Genomic DNA, 27,850 nt, shown 5'->3' with positions numbered 1-27,850 from the left:
GAGCGTAAATATACAGTATAGTTTAGTAGGAAACTGAAATTCTATTTTAGCTTAGTAGGCGTGAAACAAGTGAAACTCGCATTCCTTTTTGAATTGTTCGCCCAAGCCGCACAGCCCGCAGATTGGTCATCGGGTATTTGACAGTAGACAGTTTTAGTACTGCTTCCCGACGATACGCACGCAGCACGCAAGCGCGTTGCGGAACGCAGCAGCGCGTGACGCGTCAGGGCTTTTAGTACTGCGAAAAGGTTACGTACGTAAGCCTACTGCGCCATCTCGTATATAAAAATGAAAGCTCTTGCTGTCTATAGTTAAGGGAAGCCAATTCGAATCTACTAGCCCGATTCCTAGCCAGAATACGGCACAGTAGACGCATGCGAGTCGGATTATGAACGTGCACTCGGAATAACGTCCCGTTGTACACGTAGCAAAGTGCTCGCGATTGTTTTTACGTGCTGTCGTATGGTAGGTGTTGCAATTTTCTTCAACCATGGTGTACTCCAGCGTTCTTTGGGACCCCTACTGTCTCGCGTACATCAGTTGGACGCGCATGGAGGCTCTCATGTTGCGTAAGAAAGCGCAGCCGCGTAGGGCGTATGTGTCGCGAAATGGCCTGCTGAACCTCGATTCAATCTCGTGCCAGACTTTCAGACGACAGTTCCGTTTCGTGAAAGCAGATTTTCCACTGCTCTTCCGTGCCCTGCAGATATCCGAGTGTGTCACAAGCGCCCAGGGAGTGCGCGTCTCGGCATCGGAAGCCCTGTGCATGTGTCTGAGGCGACTCGCGTACCCGAACAGGCTGTGCGACTTGGAAGAATTTTTTGGACGGCACTATTCTGTGATGTCCAGCGTGTCAAACAAGGTGCTTTACCACATAGAGAAGTTGGGTTGTCTTCTGAGTGACCTGACAATGCATCACTGGCTAAAACACTCAGACTTGGAGGCAATGAGCGAGGTAAGTCACGCATTTGTTTTGTATCGTTTGGTTCCGTAGAAAAATTCCCACAAGCTTGTTCATTTTCTTGAAATAAGATGCCTGATTGCCTGTTAATTATCACGCCTTAAATTGTTTACCCCTAGGCTATTCATCGTTAAGGTGCTGCTCTGAGCAACTGCTGGGCGTTTATCGGCGGTACAGCACGCCCCATATGCCGACCCTTGTAGACCAACGCTTGTACTTCTCCGGACACAAGCGACTACATGTGCTCAAGTACCAGTCATTGATGTGCCCAAACGCACTCATCTGCCAGCTGGATGGCCCATACCCGGGTCGAAAGCACGATGCTAGTGAGTGGTGAAGCTTTTCGAAGGCTGCGAAGGTTGGTGTGTACTTGAATCAGTGCCCACACGCAGAAAAGAAACGTGTTTCTATCATGAGCCCGTTGGCAGCACTTCGGCTGCGAGCACTTAGTTTTTGTAATCAGATTGTGTGCAATGCGTTGAATGAAATTGAATTGTGTGGGATATTTATTTGGGCTTGCAGGAATACTCCGAGATAGCCAACTGTATGAGAAAGTGGAGGCATTGGTCCAGGGGACGTATTCTGAAACGTTCGCCGCCGCGAAAGTCACATTCGATATGCCGACCGCCTGCTCACTCGTGACGTCAGCGTGCACTACCAGCGCGCGCTCTCGAACGCTTCACATCGCACGAGAAATCGCGCCCGGCGAGTGTAGAACGACTCGGTGTGTCGTAATCGAGTGCAGCGGCCGTCGCTCGGTTCTGGGCACTGGCCACGGTTGGCTCCGGTCGCTTTATGTGAAGGAAATGGGAGAAAAAGTGAGAAATGTTATATTTCAATAAATAAATTGTGCTACAACTGACATAGTTGCGAAGCAACATTTGAGCGATATCATAAACCGACGGTTTTTGTTTCTGCGTCTGTATGTCAGTCATCAAGCACCGCCAGAGGGGCGTCGTGTCAACATGGCGCCCTATTTTGAAAATGGGTAGAGCTGAGCAAACACGAAAGGAACCGGCGTAGCGCGTGTGCAAGTTTTAGTGTGGCTGTTTCATTTTGAGAATGGGCGTGTGCCATGTTTTCGCGCACCGACAAGGTCATGCAAAGAATGGCAAAGCTTCAGCGGAGCCCTCGAAGAAGACGCGCGGGACCCCGCTGTATAGTCGTCTGCTGCCCTTCTGCTGCCGTCCGAAAATTTGGTAAGTGTGCGTTGCAAGCGTTGAGTTGTGAACAGACGGCAGTGTTCAAGAGCGTTGTTTTTCTACGAAATTGCAGGTTTCAAAAGAAGAAATAGCAGGAGGCTAATTATTTGTCGGAAATAAAGGCTACCATCCCAGAAAATGTGTTCATTTACTTGGCGGTCTTGCTCGCAGACGGCCAGTTTGCCTGTGTTTGTACATGGAAGATCATCACAGCACCATGCCTGCGCGTCAAATTACCATTCGGCAAGAAGAAATTCTGGTAAATTTTATGGAAAGTAACCCCCGGCTTCCTAGTAGGTCGGGGGAATCCGGTGGGGAATTTTCGGCCACTAAAAGGCAGGATTTATGGAAACAACTGGCGGCACTTCTCAACGCAGAATGGCCGCCAGTTAAGACAGAGCGAGGTTAAAGGCTGTGGTGGTGCAAGTTCCTGTATAAATGCAGGCGCGATGCGGGCAATGTTTCGGCCGAGCAGAGGTGAGTGAAAAGTAGGCTTTAATGAATGCGGTTCGTATTCTTACGAGCGCACTGCTTCCTTGCAGGGCAACTGGCGGCGGCCGACTCGGGGGAATAAGAGGCCGCGTCCTGCAGCTTGTTGGGGGCGGGTGCACAAGAGGCCTCGGAGAGCCCTTTTTTGTGTTGAGCAGCTCGGAGGTGAGGATACTATTTTGCAAGTGTACTCTTGCGTTTTGCTTTTCGATGGTGATGCCAGTGCCTAAGAAGGTCAGGGAAGTGCACTGTGGTAGCACAGAGCAGGAAATACAGAGCAGCCCGAGGCGTGCACATTATGCCATCGTGGTGGACAACACATGCCCTGCGTAGTGCCGTCTAGATCCTCTTAACTACTCGACCAATGAAGTGGTAGTGCAGGGTGAAGCAACTCGACCTTGTGTTGAAATTGAAATTGTGTTGTCTGTAGCTGTACACTTTCCAAGAGAGGGTGCAGGTGTGACGCATTGCAAAGTAGTAGCATATCGCATCTGAAAGGCAGTGTACAGGTGTTATAAAGTCTCCTTCCTTATGTTGGCATATTACTAGGCTAGCGAAACACCATCCGTGGCACCGGAGACCACAGCCGAAGAGCCGCAGCCGGGCCCCAGTGGAGCTACCGGGAGGCGTCCTTCGGCAAGACCCGCCCGGCCACGAAGGTCCAGGCCCAGCGAGGGTAAGCCACTATACGTATCACTTGTGGACACATGCAATGAGCACAACAAGCGTAGGTGTCGTATGAAAATTTTTTTTTTGCCAGGCCAAGCCGTAGTGTACAGTTGCGCGAGAGGAGAGCTTATGGTGATGTCCGCACAATGCGTTACACGGAATAATGTACGCACAGTGCCGTGCATGCTCCAGCAGTGCTTGATGCCGGCAGGCACGACTAACAGCTGCATCGTTTGGAGGAAAAGCCTGAAAGGGTAGTGATGTTGAGGAAGTTAAAATGTTGCAAAAAGTTTTGCTTTAGCAATATGTCTAGTTGTTATCCACTGTGCAAGTTGAGGTAGGCGCAAACCGAAGAGGGCACACAAAGTATAAATTGGAAACGTTTAAAAGAATGGACATGACAGCCAAAGCGTCATACTGCGGCCGCTCACATCGTGATAATCTGTTAAGTGCAAAAAATGAAGTCTTGCATAGTGTACATTGTTTAGCATGGAACTTGTTTCTTCAGAAACGCTTCAATATCATACAGTTTATTGCAACAACGCAGACAGTCTAGGGAGGAGTAACTGTCGGAGTAACCTGAGCCTCGTTAGCTTTGCACAACCACCACTTAATGAAAGAACCTATGTAGCAGTGCAGATGACACAATCTTCTGGATACCGAGCAATGTGCAGGAACTGCTGCTGTTGATTACATTTTCGCTTTCCGACCACCTTGACAGGCTAGAAAGAAGTTCAGTTATTGTATACACTCTTGTGCTAGGGAACTACACTGCCTACATAAAGCAACGGACTACTGAACCGAGGCACCAAATAATTCGCTTGTGTCGCGCTTGCAGTAGAAGTAATGCACATCGACAGTTGGAAGGATTATATGTCCTGTCTCTGTGTGAGCCTCTGATCTGCCACGCATGCTCATTCTCCCTATATTTGCAAGCATTCACCACATGTTTCACCATTTTTTTAAAGCAGCTGCCGCACGGAGCAGGAGACAAAGGTCCGAGGGCGAGCTGCTCGAGCAGGCAGTGCTGGATGGTGCGCGAACTGTGCATGTTGCGCAGAGCCAAGCCACCATCCAGCGCGAATTGCTTGCGGAGTCCAAAAAAGTATGCACTTCTTATGAGTAATGGTTCATTCAGTATAGTCAGCCATCATAAGCAGTGCTTTCGTTAGGTGCCTGCCTTGGGCACAATTCTTTAAGGTAATGTGTGCTGGAAGGAGGATGGCAGTGACTGACAGTGTAGTGGTTGGTAATGAGCAGTAGTAGTGCCGTAAAGATTGGTATGTGGTGCGACCAATAGGTTGTAGTGGCATTCGGCAAGTGAAAGACCACAGGGATAGCAGTAACATGTGCTCTCATCGTGCAGTGTTTAGCAGATTTATGAGGTTAGGGAAATTACAGGCACCGAAGTATGTGTGTGGATGAGAGGTTGGATGGCGGGATGTGCTGCAGTGTGACGACGACACTGTTATTTTGCTGCATGGAATGAATGCATAAGGCGGTTAGTTGCACTGTACGAGGAGCTTGTATTGCTGTTTTATGCATCCCACAAGCCGTACATTTGTAAGCACGTTATGTAGACTGCAGGATACATCTGAGGGCAGCGCCTCAATGAGTTTGTATTGTTGTGGTAGAGTGGGGTTGGTATGTGCGATTCACATTTGGACGAATGCTGTTGTTGTAAACGAAACAATAACATGAAATATAATTCTGCACTAGCGCTCCTTTGATATGCAGGTCCCCCATATAACCAGAACTACTGGCCGAAGTGTGCCAGACATGTTCAGCAACTTACATTGGCAGGTGTGGTCCCAGACGCAACCAGCTCAGTGAAATATTGCAATGCGGGTCTGTAAATGTGGCACGAATAAATTTTGTATTACACCTGCTACCTTAACCTGCGTACCGCTTAGGAGAACGCACTGATATCCATACAGCAAAAACATGTCACTAAACGTTCACACTGGCATTTCCAGAAGTACACCCACTACGGCACGTGTAACATTACTGTGAGGCTGCAAGAGGGAACAGTGCAAGTTGGTTCGGTGTGAATGCAACAAATCGGACAAGGTAGACTTGTAAGTGCATGACGTAACATTACATAGGTTCTGCAAACCAAACGAACACAGCAGTGAACCCGCGTGAGGACACACCGTATGTGAAGTGCCTTTCCCCCCCCCCCCTCCTCTCACAGCAAACTGCCGCGATGGAGAGAATCGCCGACTCCTTGGAAAGACTGGGCAACGTCCTGGGGCGGCAGGAAAGCCAACTGCAACTGCTCCAGGAGCAGCTCGCCACAGTGAGCACGCTCGCTACGGCATTGACAGTTTTCCTGCGGCAACAGAACCTGCCGCAATGGAACCAGCCGCAGCAACCCCAGTAATTTTTTTTCCCGTTAATTCCTCCTGTGTCAGCAGGACCTGACACAGGAGGCCATTTATTTGTAATTTATAATTATCGTTACTAAGCAATCGCAGCACTTTATGTATTTATTCATTGCTTATTGTTTCTTTTCGTTTCATGTTACATGTTCCTTGTTCATTGCTTGCGTGTTCGTTCGTTCATGTATCACATCGAATAGGCCTGTACTGTTTGTATTGTTGGAAGCATACGTTAGTGTTGGTTCTTTACTATAAAGTGCTTGGATGAGCCTTTTCGCTGCACAACAGCGGTGTGTGTACACAGCAGTGCAACACATAAAACCGATGATGCCCTGACCAAAGACAAATGCACTTGTCGAAACGTTGGCTTCCGCTTTCAACATATGTGTACTGGAAAAAGACGAGGCCACTTGCCAAAATGTTGCCTCCTGTGCTCACCTTGTTCTCATTATGCTCATTGAAATGAATGTCCATGTCTCGCGCTCACCCTGTTTTTGTCATGTTAGTGTGACAGCATTACGAGATTTCCGTATAGAGCTATGCAGATTCGTAATGAATTGTTAATGCACAGACACGGGCCATATTCGCAGCAAAGAGGGTCTGCGATGTGTCATGCCATGTAACGCTTCGTTTATTGCGTGTGCACATTTTTTTGTGGAGGCACAGCAGTGGAAAAGTTTCGTGCTGCAGGAACATGTCTTTCGTACCGTCCGCAACGTTTGGTGTGTTTTTTTTTTTTTCAATGTACACACTGCTCAATGACATTGCATTACTGCACAACAAGAGCGTGTTATTGCTCAGCCGTCGGTATGAAGTGTGCAATGTTTGTATCGCTGGTAGACGTTGTTCTGCAGTGCGCCGCAGAAATGCAATTATTTCTTTGTGAATGGAATCAGCCTTCGCCTTACATGCATGTGTGTGTGTAGCATCTACGCGGGACGCTTTGGAGCACTTCGTTGTACTTTGTAATTATTTCGTGAAATTTGCATCCATTAGCGCCCACTATTACATACTGTACATACCGGCTTTAACCCTTGCATTTCTTATTGCCACTATGCATCAATGCAAACCACGGTGCCTATACTTGTGCAGCAGTGAACATGTATGCACACATATTCACATGTCGCAGGAGCTAGCAATTTTGCTTTGGCAGCATTATTGAAGTGAGACGTTCGCTTACCACGTAAGTGCACAGATGCATGCAAGCAGTGGGGGTGGCAGGATAAAAGCAGCATAATGCCAACTTGATTGGCCCCACCTCCCCGTAAACAGCACGGCAAGGTGGGAGCAGTCATACATCATCTCCTTTGTGAGTTTTGCATGACCGGTGGACGTTTCGGGTTGCATTAAAGACGTGTTTGCGTCTTGTTTTGCAATGACCAACAAACCTCAAAATTTCATTATCTATCCTGCTTGGACAGCTGTATCCCGTTGCATGCACGTATTCAGGGAGCGCCATGTCCATGTGTGTTTACACGAAACTGCACCACCTCTGAACATGTTGATGATCGCTCTCCGTTAACACAGACTAATGAGGTTTCATTGGCAATGTCATGCATCTTGACGATTGTTGTGTCCCGTTCGCATAACACATAACATCATGAAACGTTAACCTTGTGTGATCCATATGCATCGACACTGTACGGTTTTGCAATGAACGGGTGGTGGTCTCCATTGCCAAGCAACGGTAACTGCATATCAGATGAACTGATGTCGATAACTGTGTGCATCTCTCTCAACTTCTTTAAGGCAGGTCTATTGTGGCTAAATGTGTAATGCGTATGTGGAATTGTGTTTTAGTTTTGTGAAGCGTTTCCTCAACAGCCGAGTTTGTGAGTTAGTGTGAGTACTGCAATCATTAAGGGAGCGTTCCATATGTGCACAAGTCCGTGTAACTTGTGCCATGCCATTGTCCAATATGAATTGTTAGTCATGCAGACAATGCGAGGCATGATTTGGGATTATTGTGGGTGCATTGCGAACGCAGCCTGTACGCTGCAGTGTGCATACACATCGATGTGGTGAACTGTTTTGTTCGAAATGTGCCTTATTCCTCGATCCTTTGAAGTAGTGCATATTGACACGTGTACTTATCTTTATCGGGCGACCACGTTTGGCCGCCTAACAAATGTTATCGCACAGCGCGGGACGCGCCTGCATGTATCCGAAGTTTCTGGAAAGTTATCGATGCTTCTATCCGCTGTCTGTTGTCGCCGAACCTTGTGTTATCTGATTTCATCGCTTGACACGAATGGTGTAGAACTTTGTAGAAGGCATGCGGGTCCCAACGATTAGTCTGGAACATTCGATGGCGGCTGTATAAAAGCCGACGCGCTTGACCCGCTGATCAGATTTTCGATGATCGCCGACTGTGTTCGCCGCTATCGATGTGCTATAAGTGTAGCCTGTTTTTGTGGGCACAGGTTCGCCCAATAAAAGCTAGTTTTGTATTCCACCGTATTGCTTCTTTCTTCACCGTCACTACCACGTGACAATATTGAGGTAGCGTGCTTACTGTGACAATGTGGTGAACGACAACTCATGACTCGATTTGATTAAGCATTTGTACTCGAGTAAACACGTGTGTCCGAAGGAGGTGCTGCAAGCACAACTAAACTTACATCATTTGAACACTGCTGCACATGATTACGTGCGGGAGGCAAGGGTAATTTATTGTGGTCGTGTAGGTATCAGCAGAACGAGTAACAGTTCTACATATGCGCGCATGTACAGGACATACTAAAGAAGCAATAACGCAAAAGTCGCACCACAAACAGACACTTGCCACACGCACGAGTATAAGGGCAGAACACACGGCACTCCAGCAAACAGCACAGAAAACAACAAAATCAGAAAAACAGTGTCTTGGCATTATCCTGATATTGACACTGCTCAGTAGTGCATCGATCCTCAGCTTACCTGCGTGGCTTTACCACACGACAGATAGAATTGTGCGCCTCTGTTGGAAGCGTACTAAATGAAATATGATGAATAGAAATGCCACAGTCCCAAGCAATATATATGTGAACACAGAGAGGCACTGCACGTGTGATATTGAATTATAATATTACGATATGATTCCGCGAGAGACGAGCAGCCGCGAGAACGACGAAGAAGTTGGTCGGTGCCCTCGGCACGAGCGAGTGTCAGTCTGGCTGCCTGGCTCCAGTGTAAATAGCGTGTAAATAGCATCTCTCGTCTGTGTCTTTCCACACGTAACAATATCAAGGTGAAAGTGACATTCTGCGAGACAGCACGCAACATAGCCGGTACGAAATGCAATGTGGCCATTCGGAGTGTGCGAACCCTATTAATGACAAAGGTGTTACGAGAAATGCGGAATCTTGCACACCGGGGGGCGAAAATGCGAAGTGTGTTACGTTGCTGAACACTTGTAAACGGAAGGCATGTACCTGGGTCAATGTTTAACATTCCGCATCATTGCCACTCGAATGTGTCGAATGATGTGAGACTGTTTACAGGCTGTGCTGTAACGGCCGTGTGTAGCTCTGACATCAAAGGAATGCCTTTCGGCTTTCCGTGTGCCGGGTAAGCTAGGTATTTGAGAACACTTACACCTATAGCCGCAGACCGCTGCATGCTCATGAAAACTATGTATGCATGTGGCAATTCGTTGGTTGACCACCTATCAAGGAAAAAGCGGACACTGCTCAGAATGGAAGAGTTTGACGCAGAAAACGAAACGCCATGCAGTCCTCCTCACCGTGGCTGCATACCACAGCAACTTGGAAATTGTTACCTTCCTGAATGGAGCGAAGTCTCGCTTGGAAGGTTCAGACAGAAGTGTGTGTCATTGCAGTGACGTGGCATTTGTGGTTAAAAGGAAAAGCACAGAGAATGGTCAGACCCTACCAGAACCCCGGATTTCCTCTGGCGGCTGCAAGTCATCGCGAGTGACCACCCAGGGAAGTTGATGCAAGACACTGCAAAGGAACTCCAGGTGGCACAGTCGACTGCCAGGCTCGCTGTGCACGACAGCATGTGGTACCATTTATATGTGATGAAGAGGGGGCAACTTACGTCCAGTAAGACTCGGGAGGGTCACCTACTCGGCTGTGTTCCTAGCGATTGCTGATCAAGCTAGAGAGGCCCGAGGAGCCACAAATGCTGCGGTATTTATTTTCCGATTAAAAGAACTTTGAGCACGACCGAAAACTTTCCTGCCGTAATGGCAGGTCACTTTGTGCAAGTTCCAATGAGTTAGCTGCAGTGTTCTACACAAAATTTCCATCATCAGCAACAACGGTAACACCATGCCGGCACGCTGATTTGCAGAAGGTGTCCGCGTTAATGCTGCCGCGTACGCAGAGGTGCTCATCACTGCAACGCCCTGGACAGAGACTGTTTCTAGAGGAAAATGTTACGACGGTCAGCAACGCGAAGCCCTCACTCACACCGCCTGCATTACACAGGAGTGGTTTGCTGACAGCTTCCATGACCCTGTCATACCCGACTTGAGACCTCCTACCTCTCCACATTTATATCCACTCGACTAGCTCATCTGAAGCGGCATTGCGAGAGGTGCCAAGAAACAGCCAAATAATACGAAACACTCGCTGAGGGCTGCCATAGCTGCGTGAATGCGAACATTTGTAATGGCCCCTTAACCCCTTCACGCTGCCTCGTGGGCAGTTGAATGTGTCGTTGCTGAGGACGGTGGATACATTGAGCAATTGTGGGAATAAAGCATTACGGAAGTGCTGCCCACAGTTTCGTTGCAAAAATCTGTGTTTTGCTATAGATGCTCTCCTGTGCGTGAAGGCAACAGTGTGCTCTCAAATACCTCGCGAACCCGGTACATATACATGCTGTTGAAAACGTTGCATACTTGAAGACGTGCATGCGCGGAAGGGTGGGACAATTGGGGAAAAGAGTATGTTTTCAGAGGATAACAATCACGTATGTTTTCAGGTACTGCTCGTAAAATTAGCAAATTGTGAAGACTGCAATATTGTGCATCACGTGCGTGCAGCAAATGTGAATGTGTAGAGCATGCAACACTACAACAGAGTATTTGCACATTGCTTGTAATTGGTGTTGTCTGATCTGACAGACTGAAAATGGATAACAAATTTTATGGCCATTTCTTATGCACCTGCTCATTGTGGTCACATGAGGTTCTTAGTCTTCATTGCATGTGGAGACCCATCATGAGATTGCTTTGTGCCTGTACTGTGATTGCACCGCCACGTGTTCGGGGCGCATTTTAGGTTCCGTTAAGTGCTCCTCCACACGTGGTGTAGATCGTGGGTAGGAATGGAACCTGCCGAGAAGTCAAGATACTGCAGCTGTGGCGGTGTGATTGTGCGCTCCAGTGCGTGTGTAGAGGGGTCGGCTGTGGGTTCGCTTTCAAAGTTGTCCTGCGCCATTCGCAGAAATTCGTGGTCGGCAAGGCGCTGGCACATACATATAATATCAGCAATGCAGGTCGGATGCTTGGTGGCCAACACATTCAAGGCTGCAGTCACAATGCCTTTGAGTACAAGGCGTACTCTGTCGGTTTCCATCTTCGAAGCGTTGACATGTCGACGAAATGAGAGGACATCATCTACATACGAGGTGTGGGACTTGCCTAGTTGCTGCTTTCGAGTGCGCAACAAACTGCCGGAGGACGAAAACCTTCTTCAAAGTATTCCAGTCGGGGAAGTCGATCTTGTGGTTGAATGAAGAAGCCTTCGCTACGCCCTTGAGTTAGAAGTATATGCGGCGTAGCCTAATCGCCTTGCCCCACCAATTGCGTGAACTTACCCGGGCGTAGTTGTCAAGCCAATCCAGCACACCTTCACTGTGAAGGCCAGCGAGCAGATGGCGGATCGTGCAAGGCCCCAGAGATGATCCGAGGAGAGCATGTGGCAGACGTAGCCGAGACTGTAGACGTTGGTGTGTGTGATGGAGCGTCTTGCAGCTTGAGGGCGATTAGCTGGCACAAACGGCTACCTGAGCGAAGCTCCAGGACGTAGAGCAGGCGAGAAGACGTTCAGGAACCTAAGAGCAACCTCCACCACGTGTGACGTAGCAGTTAACACGACCTTGAACACGACCCGAACACGTTGCAGCACAATGAATGCATTGCCAAGTTTGCATTGCGCGGTTTTCAGATGCGATATTTACTGTGATCATGAGCTGCCATGTGTGCTCGGCCCCAACCTTATGTTCGACTCCTACTGTAACGTATGCAATGTGCAGCTCGGTGTGGTGGCCACTTTGTGTGTCTACAACGCGCAACTTCATGCATCCTCTTTAATTGCAAACATGCAAGCTAAGTACCATTGATCTGTTCGCGTGAAACATTCGTCTGAACCATGGAGTGCCTATTGGAAAATTGTGATCACAACCCTGGGCAGGTCCTGTCACGCTTGCAAACTTAGAACTGTTCGATGCATGCTGACAAAGTGGCAGCGCTGCAGTGGGAAAGCTATTAAACATAATTTGTTACACATCAAAACACCATGTAATGTGTTTCACACAACATTTGTGTGATACATGGCGTGAAGTCGTTTTGTATCACTGAACCCTTCTGTTTACTCGTTAGAGAATTGGTGCACAAAGTGAACCTGATTGGGTCGTTTCATGTGATATGCACGTGCATCACGCCGTCGACTCAGAGTCGTTAAGTTAGCTGCCAAGGGACATGCAAAATGCGATGGTCCGCACGATGTCGCAATACATGTAGCATCATCGTTACACAAAACAGGAAGTTTTGCTCTATGCGTACTGTATCGCTTCACCATGCACATGCTTACTGCAGCAATGATTCCTTCTGGGCAAAGCGGAACATACAATACAGTGCATTGCATGTAAATTCCTTGCTGGGATCACATTTCCAGCTGTCCTTGTGCTTCATGCTCTTCATCTTTGTATCTTGCAATCGAGCTTGTTGCAACATTTCTGATGGAGGCGTAGCCGGAGTTGAACATTTCTTTTCAAGCGTCCTTGCTCTACATTGCACCACCTTCCCAAGTGAATCACTTCAGATGACCATTGTATGACACGTGTAGCGAATTGTCTGCAGTATAAGTTGCGGTCTGCTTGTAATGCCACACGTGTTGCTCTATCGGAGTTATGGCAAAATGGTTTGACCCCTGTTGCTTCACACAATTGTCCAATTTAACTGGCAAGGGTCATCTGCCACTGTATGGCGGTGGCCATGCGTACTTCGAGTGGGCAATGCGTGCTTCTTTGTCTGCACATCAATACCTCCCGATTATGTCGTTTATGCCACATGGCACGTAATCTGAAGCACAGTTCACTTTTGCGTTCACGCCACATACAAGAAAGCGCGCCTCAATGGGGCCTAGCCTATTTTCAGAAAGCCGAAAGGCCCCATTCTGAGAGTGCATCACTAAGCATTGGCCCCTTCACAGGGCAATGGCGCTCGCTCTTAAAGTGTGCCATACTCCTCTTCGTATTATGTGGTCAGAAATGCTGCGGCATCTCCTCACAACAAAAATTTCCTCAATGGGCCGCAAGCACTTGTGAACCTTTCTTGCAGTCACGCTTCTGTACCCATAGCGTGGTGTAGGAGTTCATACAAGAATGTCGCATACAAGATATGTGCCGAAATGATCTTTAAATGAGCTTCCAGTCTCCTCCAATTAGCAAATGTACGAGGAGGTTCACACACGCTTGCCAGGAAATGTCTGCCTCGCATGTTCTACGCACCTGCTGAATAGAACAATCGGTGGAAACACATGCATTTGCACTGTTTGTGTGTCAAAACTTATTATGGAATAGGATATGAGCAAGCGTGTAATGTGTATGCGCTTGGCAGCTGTAGGGCAACGTAATGCATCATGTATGATGACAATGCTAGGAATGCAGTCTACACAGGCCCCTGGTAATGAGGCGGCGATGGTAAAAAAAAATCATCTCACGCTATGTCATTCGCCAAACGAGCCACGTTGAGCTTGAACACCATTGCAAAAGCTGTAGAACCCGATTGCATTCTTGTATCAACTGTTGGGCCACAGAAGACGCTCGACAACTGTTGCAACACCCCATTGTAGGAAAAAGCAAACACGAGTCAATTTCTGCGTGGCATTGGCACCGCTCTGGGGGTGAGGTACTGAAATTGGTTTAATAAGCGTCTACGTTGCCAGAATCATTCCATGGCATGGTGGCGCTGCAGACTATGCGGAAGTTCTGTCTTTGCGGCTAAGGCACTTCACCAGCATAGTGCTGGATGGCAGTAATGATTCTTCGATTGCTACGGTCGCTTCAAAAATATTTGTCACTACCATGGTGCTATGCAGCCATGTTTGCTTTTGCAGACAGACCTTCACGACCAGTCACACTGTCGCAAACAGCTTCCACACGAGGAAAGGCTCAGCAGCGATTGGCAAATGGAGACTGTGCCTTGTTTACAGTGCACGTGTTGTATGCTTGGCAATACATGCGATTCCACTTAGTTGAATTCCTTCATGCGCAGATTTGTCGTACGGATGCACAGCTGCATTAATTTCGAACTCGTATTCTGATGCACGGGGCTATAGCACTGACTATCCACATGTTGCGAGCAGTTTCAACAATGTTGCACAATGCAACACCTAAAGCAATGTTACCATTGTCCTGTCTTCAAGTAGGAGCACAATGCTTCTCGTCCCTTTAGGATCTGCTTGACTGTTCTTGCTTGGTCAAGATCACATCGGTCAATGACACACAATACGCGTATGGCTGAACAAGTCCCACAACAGCACATGCATCCGCAACGCACAAGGATGAGAGAGCCGGTTTCATGGCATAGGGGCATCGGGAGGTAGAGTGCTGTGAAAAATATGATGCTCACGTGTTTAAAAAAGTACGCGTAGTCACACTTTTAACGGCATTTCACGAGGAACACTATTGCCGCCCATCAAGCATTGGCAAGTGCACATGACATGTCCTAGTTGGGCTAATTTTCTCTAGCATACACTATCATCGTCGTTCAGTAGCCGGGCGCCGTGATGAAAAGAGAAGCACGAAAGACACCACAATGACAGCAACACTATGAATGTCACCGTATGATACCAACGTAATGTTAATGATGGAACGCTGCCACTGCCGTAACATCAGAAAGGCTAAAGAACAACATTAACACACATGCGACAGGCTTGCAGCCACGAATGCAAACATGTCGAAAGCGCACCGATGCTGAATTTACAAGGATATTGAAACATCACCATTAGGGCAACCAGAATGGTATGATCATAGTTGCATTATTGCAACAGGCACACTTGTGTGACGACAATGCAGTGTTCACAACTGCTGCAAAGTGAAAACGACAACCAAGACAGAGAAAACCGCGTTTGCCGTGGCGCGAGACTGGCGTCATCGCGCGTGCCGGAGCAGCTTGAGAACATCTGAACAAAGGGCTGTCACTGAATAAACGGGCGCAGTGTTCCCGTTCTTGTGTGGCCTTTATTACGCTCCTGGCCGTCCGGCCGGATGCTGTTCCCGCCTGGTAGCAGTCATAACAGTTGATTTATAACAGTGGCGATGAGCAATGAACCAGAACCCTGATGACGGCGAACACTCCTGCCATGGCGTACCAAGTTCCACATTTCGACGGCGCCAAGGGCAAGTGGTCGTCGTACTACATCAGAGTCGAGTCGTACTTCGAGGGTGACGGTATCGTCGATGACGCTAAACAAAGGGGGCTTCTCATCTCGGCACTGAGCTCGAAGCCTATCGCCGTACTGAGTGGACGCTGTGCCCCGCGAGAGGTGAGCGAGTTAACTACGCGGAAGCGGTTACCATTCTCGAAGAATTTTACTCACCCCCGCCAAATGAGATAGCCGCAAGCTTCAAGTTCTTCACCCGCATTCAAAGGGAAGCGAAATCAGCTCAACAGGTTATCGAGGGGTTTTTTCGCCTGGCTTATAAATGCAAATTCGGGACTATGTTGAACCGCCTGCTGCGAGACAGGATCGCGTGTGGAATTCGCAGGAGAGACGTGCAGAAGGCACTGCTTTCTCACCAGAAACTGACATTGCAGGAGGCACAAAACATTGTGCTTGCAGCAGAGGCTGCACGACAGGGTGATCAACTTATGAAGCAGACGGAACCGAAAGAAGAGCCCGAGCTTCACAGACTAGCGGGCGATTGACCGCATCGACAGGCAGGAAAAACCTGTAGTGAGGCGAGTGGATCGTCTGAAAGTTGTCATCGGTGTTGAATCCGCTAGCATGGTGAGGCGACTTGTGCCTTTAAACATGCCTAATGTTTCAACTGTAGGGAAAATGCGCACGTAGCTGCCGTGTGTCGATCTAAGGAAAAGCGACCGCACCAGAGCTTGGCGCTGAGCAGCAGCTCAATGGAAAATGCCGAAGCCGAGCTCTCCGCACAGTTGTATACACTAAAGCCGCAACCAATCGCAAACAACGGAATCGCCAGCCCGGTAGGATGCAATTTTTGCTGGGGTGGAGCCGACATCGTGATGGAAATGGACACCGGCTCACTCGTGCACGTGGTGCCCTGGGACGTCTACTGCCAACATCACACAAGCTAGCCCCGCATTGAAAAATCCACCTTGAGGTTGTCATGCTACTTGGGTGCGTTGCCTATAGCCGGGAAGCTAACGCTCCCAGTTTCATTCTGCGGTACGACTGTCACGGCGTCACTGACCGTTGTTCGCGTCTCCGGACCGAGCCTGTGTGGCCGTGATCTCATCCAGGCGCTGAACAACGAAGGGGCCGCGGTTTTGAGCGCGTCCAGCATTAAGGAGCCAGGGCTAAACTTGCAAGCGATCCTGTGTGAGTACGAGGACGTGTTTGCACCTGAACTGGGTCTGTTAAAGGTTCCGCCCCCTCATCTATACATGAAGGAGGATGCGGTTCCAAAGTTCTTCAAAGCCAGGCCACTTCCATATGCAATGCGAGAAAAGGTTTCTAACGAGCTGGACAGGCTTGTTAAATCCGAAGTTCTGTCCCGGGTGGCTCACTCGGAGTGGGCGACGCCGATAGTTCCGGTAATGAAGAAAGACGGAACAGTTCGATTGTGTGGCGATTACAAGCTAACGGTAAATGCCAGCTGTGCGACGGAGCAGTACCCACTCCCGGTAACCAATGACATTTTTGCTGCACTGCACGAGGGTGGCGTTTACAGCACATTGAACCTTCGAGACGCCTACAACCAGGTTCCCCTGGATGAGCAGTCAAAGAAGCTGCCGCTCATTAACACATATCTGGGATTATTTTGCTTTAATCGCCTGCCATTTGGTGTTTCTTCTGCCCCAGCTATCTTTCAGCGAATAATGGACAGCGTCCTGAACGGTTTGCCGGGAGTCCAGGCGTACTTTGCCGACGTTCTGGTTGCCGAGAAGGGGAACATCGGCAGAAAGAACCTCAAGGCAGTTCTCCCGCGCTTTCAAGAGTACAGCATCAAGCTAAGGAAGGACAAGGGCACGTTCAGGATGCCTGAGGTTTTGTATCACGGCCACAAGGTCAGTGCTGGAGGGCTGCAACCTCTGGAGAAGAACATGGATGCTGTCATGAGGGCGCGAACACCCTGGCACGTGAGCGAGCTGCGTTCATACTTGGGTCTTCTCACATATTACAGCAAGTTCATTCCCAATAGACCTCATAGCTAGGTTAAATAGAAACGGCGAGAGCACAGATCCCTGAGGAGTGCCAAAGCTACCTAGGGTGATTGGGGGCGAAGATTGGTCATTGAGACTTATGACAGCTGTCCGATTGGTAAGAAATTCCCGGATGTAGTCATGCATTTTTCTACCGTAGTTAATAACATTCAACTCACGTAAGATAGATCCATGATCTATGTTGTTGAATGCACTGCGAAGGTCGAGTCCTAAGATGGCTTCGGTGTCTTTACTAAACGTAGGAGTGAGAAGGTGATGCTTGAGCCTTAGCATGGCGTCCTGGCAAGAAAGCGACTGGCGAAAGCCAATCATCTCCGGTGGGAATAACTGATTGTCTTCCGCGTATTTATTGAAGCGATTAAGCATGACATGTTCGAGCGTTTTGCCCAAGCATGACGTGAGGGAAATAGGTCTAAGATTAGCTATGTCAGAGGGTTTATTGGGTTTGGGAATAAAGATTACTTTAGCAGTTTTCCATGAGCTCGGAAGAGAGCTGTTATCGAAGCAATGGTTATAGTATTCTGTGAGGGCAGAGATTGATTTGTCGTCCAGATTTCGGAGTAATTTATTACTTACATTATCTATACCGGGAGCAGATGTAGTTTTAAGGGAAGCTAAGGCATGTCGCACTTCTGCCTCTGTTATTGAGGCGTCGAGAAGTTCGTTAACATCGCCTGTATAATCTGAATTCTCATGAGTTGTGGTAGGAGGGAGGTGTAATCGTGCAAGCTCCTGAAAAAGATGGGGAATATTATCCTTGTGTTTGTGCAATAATTGAGTGATGTAGTGACTGTGTTGCGCGCGCGAGGTCGAGGGATCAAGCAAATGTCTCAGCAGTTGCCAAGTCTTTTTACTACTGAGATTACCATGCATGCTCTCACATACTTGGCCCCATTGTTGATTAACTAGTTGGGTCGCATATGCTTGTATGTCATCGTCAAGTCTAGCTACACGTATGCGAAGCCTGCGGTTATGGCGGCGTCTTTTCCACCGCTTTAATAGTGATTCCTTCGCTTGCCACATGTGTAATAGTTTGGCATTAGCTGTTTGAAAAGGAGCATCAGGTGGCATAGTTGTACTATGATTGTCAACGTCCGTTTGGAGTTGACTAATCCATTGCTGTAGATCAAGAATGGAAGTGGGAGCATTATTTGCGCGAGTTTTCCGAAATTTGTCCCAATCCGTAAGTTTGGGAGGCAGAGTGTGAAAGGGCTTGTGAGAGAAGGTAACAGAAATCTGTATAACGTAGTGATCGCTACCAAAATTGATTTGAAGGTTTTCCCATTTAGTTAAGTTAACCGAGAGGTGAGGGTGAGATCTGGTGATGTATCTATGGAGACACTATTTCCTAAGCGGGTGGGTGTGTCGAAGTCATTGTGGAGGGTGAGTTGATGATCCTGAATGTGGGTCCATAAGCTCGACCTTTACGTGTGGAAGTAGTGTGACCCCATAGTTGATTTGGAGAGTTAAAATCGCCAACAATGAGGAGCGGGTTTCTTCGAGCTCCCTGTTTAGCACGAGCAGAAAAACGGTAGTAAAACGGTGGTGTTTAGAGCTGGGACTGCTGTAAATGTTAAGGATGTAAATAGGAGCTGTCCTGGTCTTTTTAGGAAGTATTTCTACGATGTCGTGATCAATGTCGATATTCTCAAAATGGGACCAAGTGACAGTCAAATGTTTTTGTGCTAGGATCGCGGTATTGGGACGTTCGCATCTTTTGCATTGGAATGTGTTGTATCCGGGGAATTCAACGTAACCATTCGTTTCTTGTAAAGCAATGACTGCGGGCGGTTGCGTGAGATTGGCTATGTATTGTTGCAGACTGGCCTTCTTTTTCGAAAAGCCCCTACAATTTCACTGCCAAACAACTAGGCTGGAGCGCTTAGGGGATGCGGCCATGCAGTTGATCGAGTCTTTCGATAATTTGATTGAATCGCTCATCAATTTGGCTAAGTCGCGCGTCATCCTGGTTAAATTTAGCATTTATATGGGCACTGAGGCTATGAACGTTAGTAGTGAGGGACTCAAGCTTGGCTTCTACGGAATCCATGCGTTTTTCAAGGGCCTCAAAAAGATTGTTAGAGTTTCTAATGTGTGCGGTGAGTTTACGACTTAGCTTATCGTGTTCCTCCCAAGTATCTCTCCCATCATCAATAGATTTGCGCTTTGTGGCGGTTATGGTAGTGGGAGGAGGAGAAGTGTCCATGGTTAGAGATTGATCGCCATTCTCACTGACAGGGGGAGGAGTTACAGTGGGTTGCTCATCAGTGGAGGGTTGAGATCGAGTGGTAGTAGGCGTTCATGCAGAAGGGGTTTGGAGGTCAAGAATTTGTTTACGTAGAAGACGATTTTCGTCCTGACACTGCTGTAGGAGGGCATAGATTGGGGCATCAGGTTGCTTAGGTTTAGGTAAGCTGTGGGAACCTACCGATGCCCAGCTTACCTGAGGAGAGCTTGATTTGTTGTTAGATGGAGCAGCGGATAGAAGAGGCCAATCTTCGTCTTGTTTTTTCTTAGGAAGAGGTCCCTGCTTCTTGGGCGAAGGAGAAGACTTGGTCTTGCATTGAGGAGGAGTCTTGTCAGCCTTGAGGAGTGAGATTTTGGGCTTATATCGTAGTGGACACTGAATGGATCTAGTCTCATGACTTCCACTACATAGTACACACTTAGGAATGCACACATGATCAGTCGGAGGATTCACAGTTCCGCATTTATGGCGAGTATCCTCAGTATGCGTAGGGCACACGTCCGGTCGATGTCCAACTTTCCAACAGCGTGTGCAGGCCTCCATTTTTTGTCAAAAAGGCTTGCACCGGAGCATCGCCATTTTATATTTGACCCAAAAAGGAACTTTCGTTCCCAAGAAAGTCACGAGGACTGCGTCGGAAGTTCTTGCCATTCGTCTGGCTTCTAAAAAGTGCATTTGTGGGTTGCACTCACGAAGCATAGGTAGAATGTCTTTTTCATAGATAACTTCTCCCAGGCATACTCTGTCGATGTAGATAATGCCTTTGCACGTCTCGGAGTTTGGAACGCTGTAGGAGGTGACTTCGTGCTCTTGGCCGTCGGCTGTCAGCGACTTGATGGCGAGGTATTTCTTCAAGCGATCGCAGCTTTCCGTGCTGAGGGTAACTGTGTTGGTGGTGGAGTTGATGGTAACGATGTCTTGGCGCAGCTCCGCAGTGGCTGGAAAGCCGGCTGCCGTAGAGGGAATCTTGTTGAGTTGGAAGTGGCTGAAGCGGGAGGCGTCGAAGCCTCCGCGAATGCGAAAAATGGCCTTCTATGAGCCTTCGGGTAACTTGGGAGGCCTCACTTTGTTATTCCTTGAGATCATCTGTTTCCATACAGCAGCCTTGGCCGTGGCAGCGATGGCGTAGTTCCCGTAGTAGACAAGATCCGTGTACTTGGCATGCACATTCAATCTAACAGACTCAATACGTATACACTTCAAACGGTTACTGCCAGCGTAGGTCATACCACCCGGCTAATAGGAAGGGTGTGCAATAAGCACGGAGGTCTCCGCGAGGCAGAATTGCTAAGACTGGTACAGGCGTTTTGTGTCAGTAAAATCGCATTCTCCCTACCCTATCTCCACTTAACTAGGGCAGAGGAAGATAAAGTTAACTCACTGATACGCAGACTCTACAAATTTGCCCTTGGAGTGCCAAGTAGAGCTTCTACTAAGAGACTTTTGGCTACAGGTACCTTGAATACTTTTAATGAGCTCGCAGAAGCCCACCTGACCGCTCAATACCAGCGCTTATCGAACACCCACACTGGTAGGCACATCCTAAATTCCCTAAGTATTGCCCCAGCACCCATGACCAATGAGAAATTCAATATTGCCCACTCGATACATGAGCACTTTCATATCCCTCCTCTACCTAAGAATATGCACCCTGTTCATCACGAACATAGAAGGCAACAACGAGCTAAAGCCCTGCAGAAAAAGATATTTAACTACAAAGACGTGCTCTATGTCGATGCCGTAGAGTATCAGTGTGGACACAAATTCGCCATATCAGTCGTTGACTCCACTGGCAGTATTGCGACGGGAGCATCCCTTATAGCCTCTTCTTCGGAGGAGGCAGAGGAGGCGGCGGTGGCACTCGCCGCAACAATACCCAATTACTATGTCATAGTAAGTGACTCCAAAACTGCCATACACAACTTTGGAGCGGGTAGGGTTTGCAGGACAGCCCTGGCCATTCTATCTCACAATCCGGCAGCCCAACTTCTGAGTTTAATCTGGCCACCTGCTCACGCAGGCCTAATCGGCAATGAAGCGGCCCACCTAAGTGCTCGAGCTTTCACGAACCGAGCACAGGCAGGGGACGGTTCAGACGCCAATAATCTCCCTCCAGCATTCACCTCCAAAGACAGATTACTTACATACCACGACATTTGCGGGCATTACCGCCTAGGTCGCCTAACCCTCCCTCCTTTAATGATTCGGTCGTCACGCATACACGAGGTACTATGGCGTAAACTACAGACTCGCACTTTTCTATCTCCTGCCTTACGTCACAAAATTCACCCGGGAATATACCCTACTTCAGCCTGCAAGTTTTGTCCTGCTAGCAGAGCGGACCTTAACCACATTATGTGGCAATGCAAGAACCACTCCCCTCCCCCTAACCTTTGTAGAGCTTTAAGTAGTAGGGAGCTGTGGGAGGCTGCCATGCGCAGCTACAACCCCGAACTTCAGGAAGCTATCCTGAGGTTGGCTGAGGTGGTAGAGGAGGCCTACCGCGAGTAGGATAACCTCCCTCGCCTTTTTCCCGCACTTCCTTTCCCTTTAAGATGGGATAAATAAAGTTGTCTCTCTCTCTCTCTCATTCCCAATATGGCCAGTCTGCTATCACCGCTTTACAATTTGCTCACCAAAGAACGTCGCTGGAATTGTGGCTGTCAACAACGGGAAGCGTTTCGGAAGTCAAAAAACTCTTTATGCAATGCCAAAAAGCTCACTCACTTCGATCCCTCACTGCCGCCGCGCTTGGAGTGCGACGCGTCACCCAACGGTATCGGAGCGGTACTGTCCCATCGCACTGGCAACGTTGACAAGCTTACAGGCTTTTGTTCTCAAAGACTTAGCAAAGGGGAATGGAATTATTCCCAACTGGAGCGCGAAACGTGGGCCCTAGTGTTCGGGGTATGAAAGTTTCGGGACTACCGCCTGGGAAGAACATTCACCTTCATCACATCTCACAAGCCGCTGGTGGGTCTATTTCGCGGAGATCGTCCCACGCCCATCATGGCTGCCGCAAGAATTCAGCATTGGTCCTTGCTGCTGGGAGCATATCAGTACAAGATAGACTACAAACCTGGCTCGGACAACCTGAATGCTGACGCACTCAGTCGGCCTCCTCTAGAAACCACTGACGACACATCAGAGGAGCTACACGAGTTCGTGCACTCGCTGCAGCAGTTAGATGACATGCCCCTTTCGTCGCAAGCATTGAGACAGTTGACCGAGAAAGGTCAAGTACTTGGAAATGTCAATTCCTACATACTTCATGGTTGGCCAAAGAAGTATGTAGCACCCGATCCGTAGTTGGACCCATACTTCGCACGAAAAAGTGAGCTAACCGTTTACAAAGGTCTCATTTACTGGGGCCACAGAGTCGTTATACCCGAGGCTGCTCGTGCTGACATGCTGCAATTCCTGCACGAGGCGCACCAGGGAATGTCAGCAATCGCAGCAGTCGTTGGCCCGTACTTTCGTGTGGTGGCCCGGCATCGACGGAGCTATCGAACAAATCAGTAGGAAATGTACTACATGCATACAAGCAAACGCAGTGCCACCGGCAAAAAATACCAGTAAACTGGCCACTAACGCATGAGAATTGGTCACGTGTCCATTTGGGTTATGCTGGTCCAGTGAACAACACCATGATCCTAGTGGCCATAGATTCACATTCGAAATGGATCGAAGCAATTCCAGTGCATTATGCCACAGCACAAACGACAGTTACATCCTTGCGTGAAATCTTCAGCAGGCAGGGCATACCAAGAATCATTGTAGCAGACAACAGAACTCAGTTCACGCCAGAGACTTTCACGAAGTTTGTGGCAGGAAACAACATAAAGCACTTTAGTACGGCACCATATCACCCCCAATCGAACGGGCTTGCTGACCGCGCCGTGCGGACGCTGAAAGATGGCCTCAAGAAGGTTGGGTCAGGTGACTTGTCTGAGCGATTGGCTAAACTGCCCTGGATGATCACAGTCTCAACAACTTTTGGGATACCGGATCCGTTCTCGGTTGGATGCATGCCTTCCACCACCCGTAGCCTTCCCTATCAGTCCACAGGCAGATCAAGAAAACAAGCTGAAACCGGCCACTCCTGTTCGGAGTCGCAACTTCGGAGAGGAAGAGAGGTGGCTGCCAGCCTCAGTGAAAGAAACAAGAGGATCCCGAATGATCACCGATGCAACGGCAGAAGGTGAGCTTCAGTGTCACATGGATCAAGTCCGTCCTAGATACAGTCTTGTTATAACTCAACTGTTATGACTGCACACCTGCTATCGAGTCACAATGTCAGTAAAGCATCATGTAAGTGACAGCAGTGAATGTATACTTCCAACTCAAGAGAAGAAGCAGAGACGTGACAACAATGCCGCGCTGGCATTGAAAAGATGCCAATGGTAACATGACTGTGCCATTACAATGGTAGTGCGAGCAAGACTACGCTGGAGTGGAAATGCTGACAACAGAAATGTGATGCTGAAGTTATTGCAATGTTACAAGTGGATGATTGCAGTGGTGTTACGAAGGTGGAATAATTGCTACGATACGGTAACGATGGCATGACATCTAAAGATGTGGTATTGCGGTAGTGCAATATCATGAAGTGACATCATCGAGAAAACAGCGTTTTGTTTTCAGATGTGGTGCACGCCTCGCTGCACTATGTCATCGCAAACTTCCACCTTCCACGGTACATATAGTATTTACACTACATATGATGCACACGAATCTTGCACTTTTCTTTCCCTGACCCTGCACACAAGGGTGTGGCGTTAGTGGTGCGATGGCACATCACCATCCATGACAGCAAGGCTGCAATGCTGTGAGAATGGCGAAATTGCATGATGCAAACGGATTCACACGAACGATGGCGTGCTGGTTGTGGAGATGACGCGTAATCACATTCACATCACCTGCCTCACTGATCTGCTCCTATTCCCACTGAATGCAGCGTTTACTGGCCCTGCGTCTGGTGCTGCCGCAAGGATGCAGCCAGGAAGTAGCGGGGATACCAGTGGCACAACAGCCAGAACACATTATTGTAGCTTCGACCCTTGCATTCCACAAGACCTGTTGAACAAGGCAGCAGCTAGCATAAGGCAATGCTGAGCAGCGCAAGCCATTGCCTAGACACTGCACAAGAAGCTCCACCTTGAAAGAAAGCCGAGAAACATCACCACAAACGCAAACACCTCTATCACAAGAAGGAATGTTGGCACGTGTAGGTCAGGTGGGGCAACCAATTGCCACAAAACCGCACACACTTCTAATGCCCCAGCAGATGGCGGCAGGTGTCGCCACACTAGAGCAGCAAGGAGGCACCACTTGACAGAAAACCACGCACACTACGAGCTCACAAACACACGTGTCAGCACAAGGGAGCAGGAAAGGGGAGGCACTCTCAGCCGAAATGCGGCGAACACTTGTTATGCAGTAGGAGGCGGCGGCAGGTGCCTGCACATGGGAGCGGCAAGGGGAGGCAGCAACGAAACCACATGCACACCCAGCACAGGAGGAGCAAGTGTCAGCACGTGAGAGCGTCTGGCACAAAGCGACGCACACTGCTCGGGCAGAAGGGGGCGGCGACAGGTGCCTGCACATGGGAGCGGCAAGGGGAGGCAGCAACGAAACCACATGCACACCCAGCACAGGAGGAGCAAGTGTCAGCACGTCAGAGCGTCTGGCACAAAGCGACGCACACTGCTCGGGCAGTAGGGGGCGGCGACAGGTGCCTGCACATGGGAGCGCCAAGGGGAGGCAGCAACGAAACCACAAGCCCACTCAGCACAGGAGGAGCAAGTGTCAGCACGTGAGAGCGTCTGGCACAAAGCGACGCACACTGCTCGGGCAGAAGGGGGTGGCGACAGGTGCCTGCACATGGGAGCGGCAAGGGGAGGCAGCAACGAAACCACATGCGCACTCAGCACAGGAGGAGCAAGTGTCAGCACGTGAGAGCGTCTGGCACAAAGCGACGCACACTGCTCGGGCAGTAGGGGGCGGCGACAGGTGCCTGCACATGGGAGCGCCAAGGGGAGGCAGCAACGAAACCACAAGCCCACTCAGCACAGGAGGAGCAAGTGTCAGCACGTGAGAGCGTCTGGCACAAAGCGACGCCCACTGCTCGGGCAGAAGGGGGTGGCGGAAGGTGTCTGCACATGGGAGCGGCAAGGGGAGGCAGCAACGGGCAAACTGCTACAACTGGGCAAACTGCTACAGCCTAGCGTTGCAGGCGACGTGCGTGGCAAACCGCTCTCTGTACATGCTGCAAGTGGCGATTACGAGCAATCGAGAGTATTGCAATCTGCCTTGCACGTGCCGCCCTCCCGCGCAAATATAGTGCCCGCCTGGCCCGAGGTGCTTCATTCTGTGTTCCTGCGCTGCTTGAGCCATGCGGACGGTCGCCGTCGTCGTCGTCTCCTGAGTACACGCGGCCCGTATGCGGCACATGTTCGTCAATGCACAGATTGTGCAGTGCCGCACACGCTGCCACAATCGTAGCTGCCTTTTTGGGGCCGTAATGCAAGGCGCAGTGCCGCTGCAGACATCGGAATCGGCTCTTCATGACGCCGACGCAGCGCTCCACCGCTGACCTTGCGGAAGTGTGCGCGGCGTTGTAGCGCCCTTCCGGCGTGTGCGGGGCAGGGTGGCCGGGCGCAGGTGTCAGGAGCCACGGCTCTAGGGGGTACGCACTGTCGCCTGCACATAGAAAGATAGCAGTCAGTATTTCTGGCATCTTACGCAACATAGGACATCATACACACGCATCGAGTACAGTTTTCTTTTGAGAGCAACTTGTTACTACTCAACGAGAAGGTACTCGCCGTCTTGGACGGCAATGCGGCCGCTGGCAATGCGCCCGCGAAGCGACGCGTACCGCCACACGTGCGCGTCGTGGCACGACCCAGCGAATCGCGGGTCAACGTGAAGGACCCTCAAGTCCGAGTCACACACCTGAAACTCATTGCAGACAATTGTGTGACGATGATGCCAATGACTGTCCATTAATTGTTGTTCCATTACATGCAATTTCGTTTACAACTTACCACCACTGCATTGAGGGCGTAGTAGCCTTTCCGGTACCAATACGTTGCCTTCTGCGCAGGAGGCAGGTTCGCGGCGACGATGGCGATGAACGTGCCATCCACGCACCCAATCACGCCGCCGAGCCTGCCGCGCTGCAAGAACCCTTGCTTAATTGCAGCTCGCTCGCTGGCGGTGCGTGGGAAGGCCACCCATCCTCGCTCCTTCCCAACCTGAACAATGGCCCGCGCGACTTTTGCAATGCAGCGGCTTACAGACGGCTGGGACATGTCGATGGCCGCCTCACTGCCGACTGACGACTGGAAGCTGCCAGTTGCAAAGAACCTGAGGGTACAGAGGACTTGGTCCTCAACGCTCAAGCCCCCCGCAGTCGGCGGCTCCAGCAAGTGGGCAAGCTCACTGCAAAGCAGCCGGACGGCGCTCTTCGTCATCCGGAAATGGCGCCAAAAAGCTTCTCCCCTCATGGCGAAGGCGTCACGGCTGGAGCGGGTATGTTGTTCCCGCCGTCGCGCGAGGAACCACGCGAGCAGTGCGTTGTTCATGGCGCTGCTCAAAAACACTGCCACCCACACGTGTCACTTGCACGAGGGAACACAGCCTGTTATACATCAATGAATAATCGCCTGGAAACAACACGTGCACCACGCCATCAAAAACTCTACTATAGGCTACCACCTAACTACCCTGTACTAGACTCCACCAGCAACCGAACGCCAAAGGACGTGTTCGCTTATTCAATATATGTCCTGAGCACCCAATGACACCGTGACGTTAAAATGACGTAGACAGGAACTACCAGGTGGCGCAAGTGAATTTCCGGTTTTGTCAAAGCAGCCATTCAGCGTGCGCCGCAACGGCGGAGGCGTGGCCAGGGCGAAACTTTCGCGGCGGCGAACGTTTCAGAATACTTCCCCAGGACAAACAATTTGTTATATATGGCGATCCAGCCTACCCCCTCCACCCACTGTTGATGAAGCCCTTTGGAGGAGCGACATTGACAGCTACCCAACAGGAGTTCAATACGTCAATGAGTACTATCATGCAGGCGGTTGAGTGGGGATTCGGAAAGGTAATTTCCGAATTTGCATTTCTAGATTTCAAAAAAATCTGAAAATATTCTTTCACGCATTGCCACGTATGTACAGGGTAGCTGCTTTCCCGACTAATTGCCATGCATGCATGTATGGCAGCCAAGTCTCTACTTATTTTGGTGTGGAGCCACGTGCTCTCATGGATTACTTGATTCCTGCCAGATAG

General features: G+C 49.5%; 1 pseudogene; it reads left to right on the top strand.

Annotated features, from left to right (window-relative positions):
- Window positions 1–448: 448 nt before the first annotated feature.
- Window positions 449–27,850, top strand: LOC140218437 (uncharacterized; annotated as a pseudogene).

The sequence above is a fragment of the Dermacentor andersoni genome, chromosome 5 (genome assembly GCF_023375885.2).
Source record: "Dermacentor andersoni chromosome 5, qqDerAnde1_hic_scaffold, whole genome shotgun sequence".
In the NCBI taxonomy this organism is placed as follows: domain Eukaryota; kingdom Metazoa; phylum Arthropoda; class Arachnida; order Ixodida; family Ixodidae; genus Dermacentor; species Dermacentor andersoni.
The sequence above is the reverse complement of the archived record's forward strand: the minus strand, read 5'-3'. Positions and strand labels throughout refer to the sequence as shown.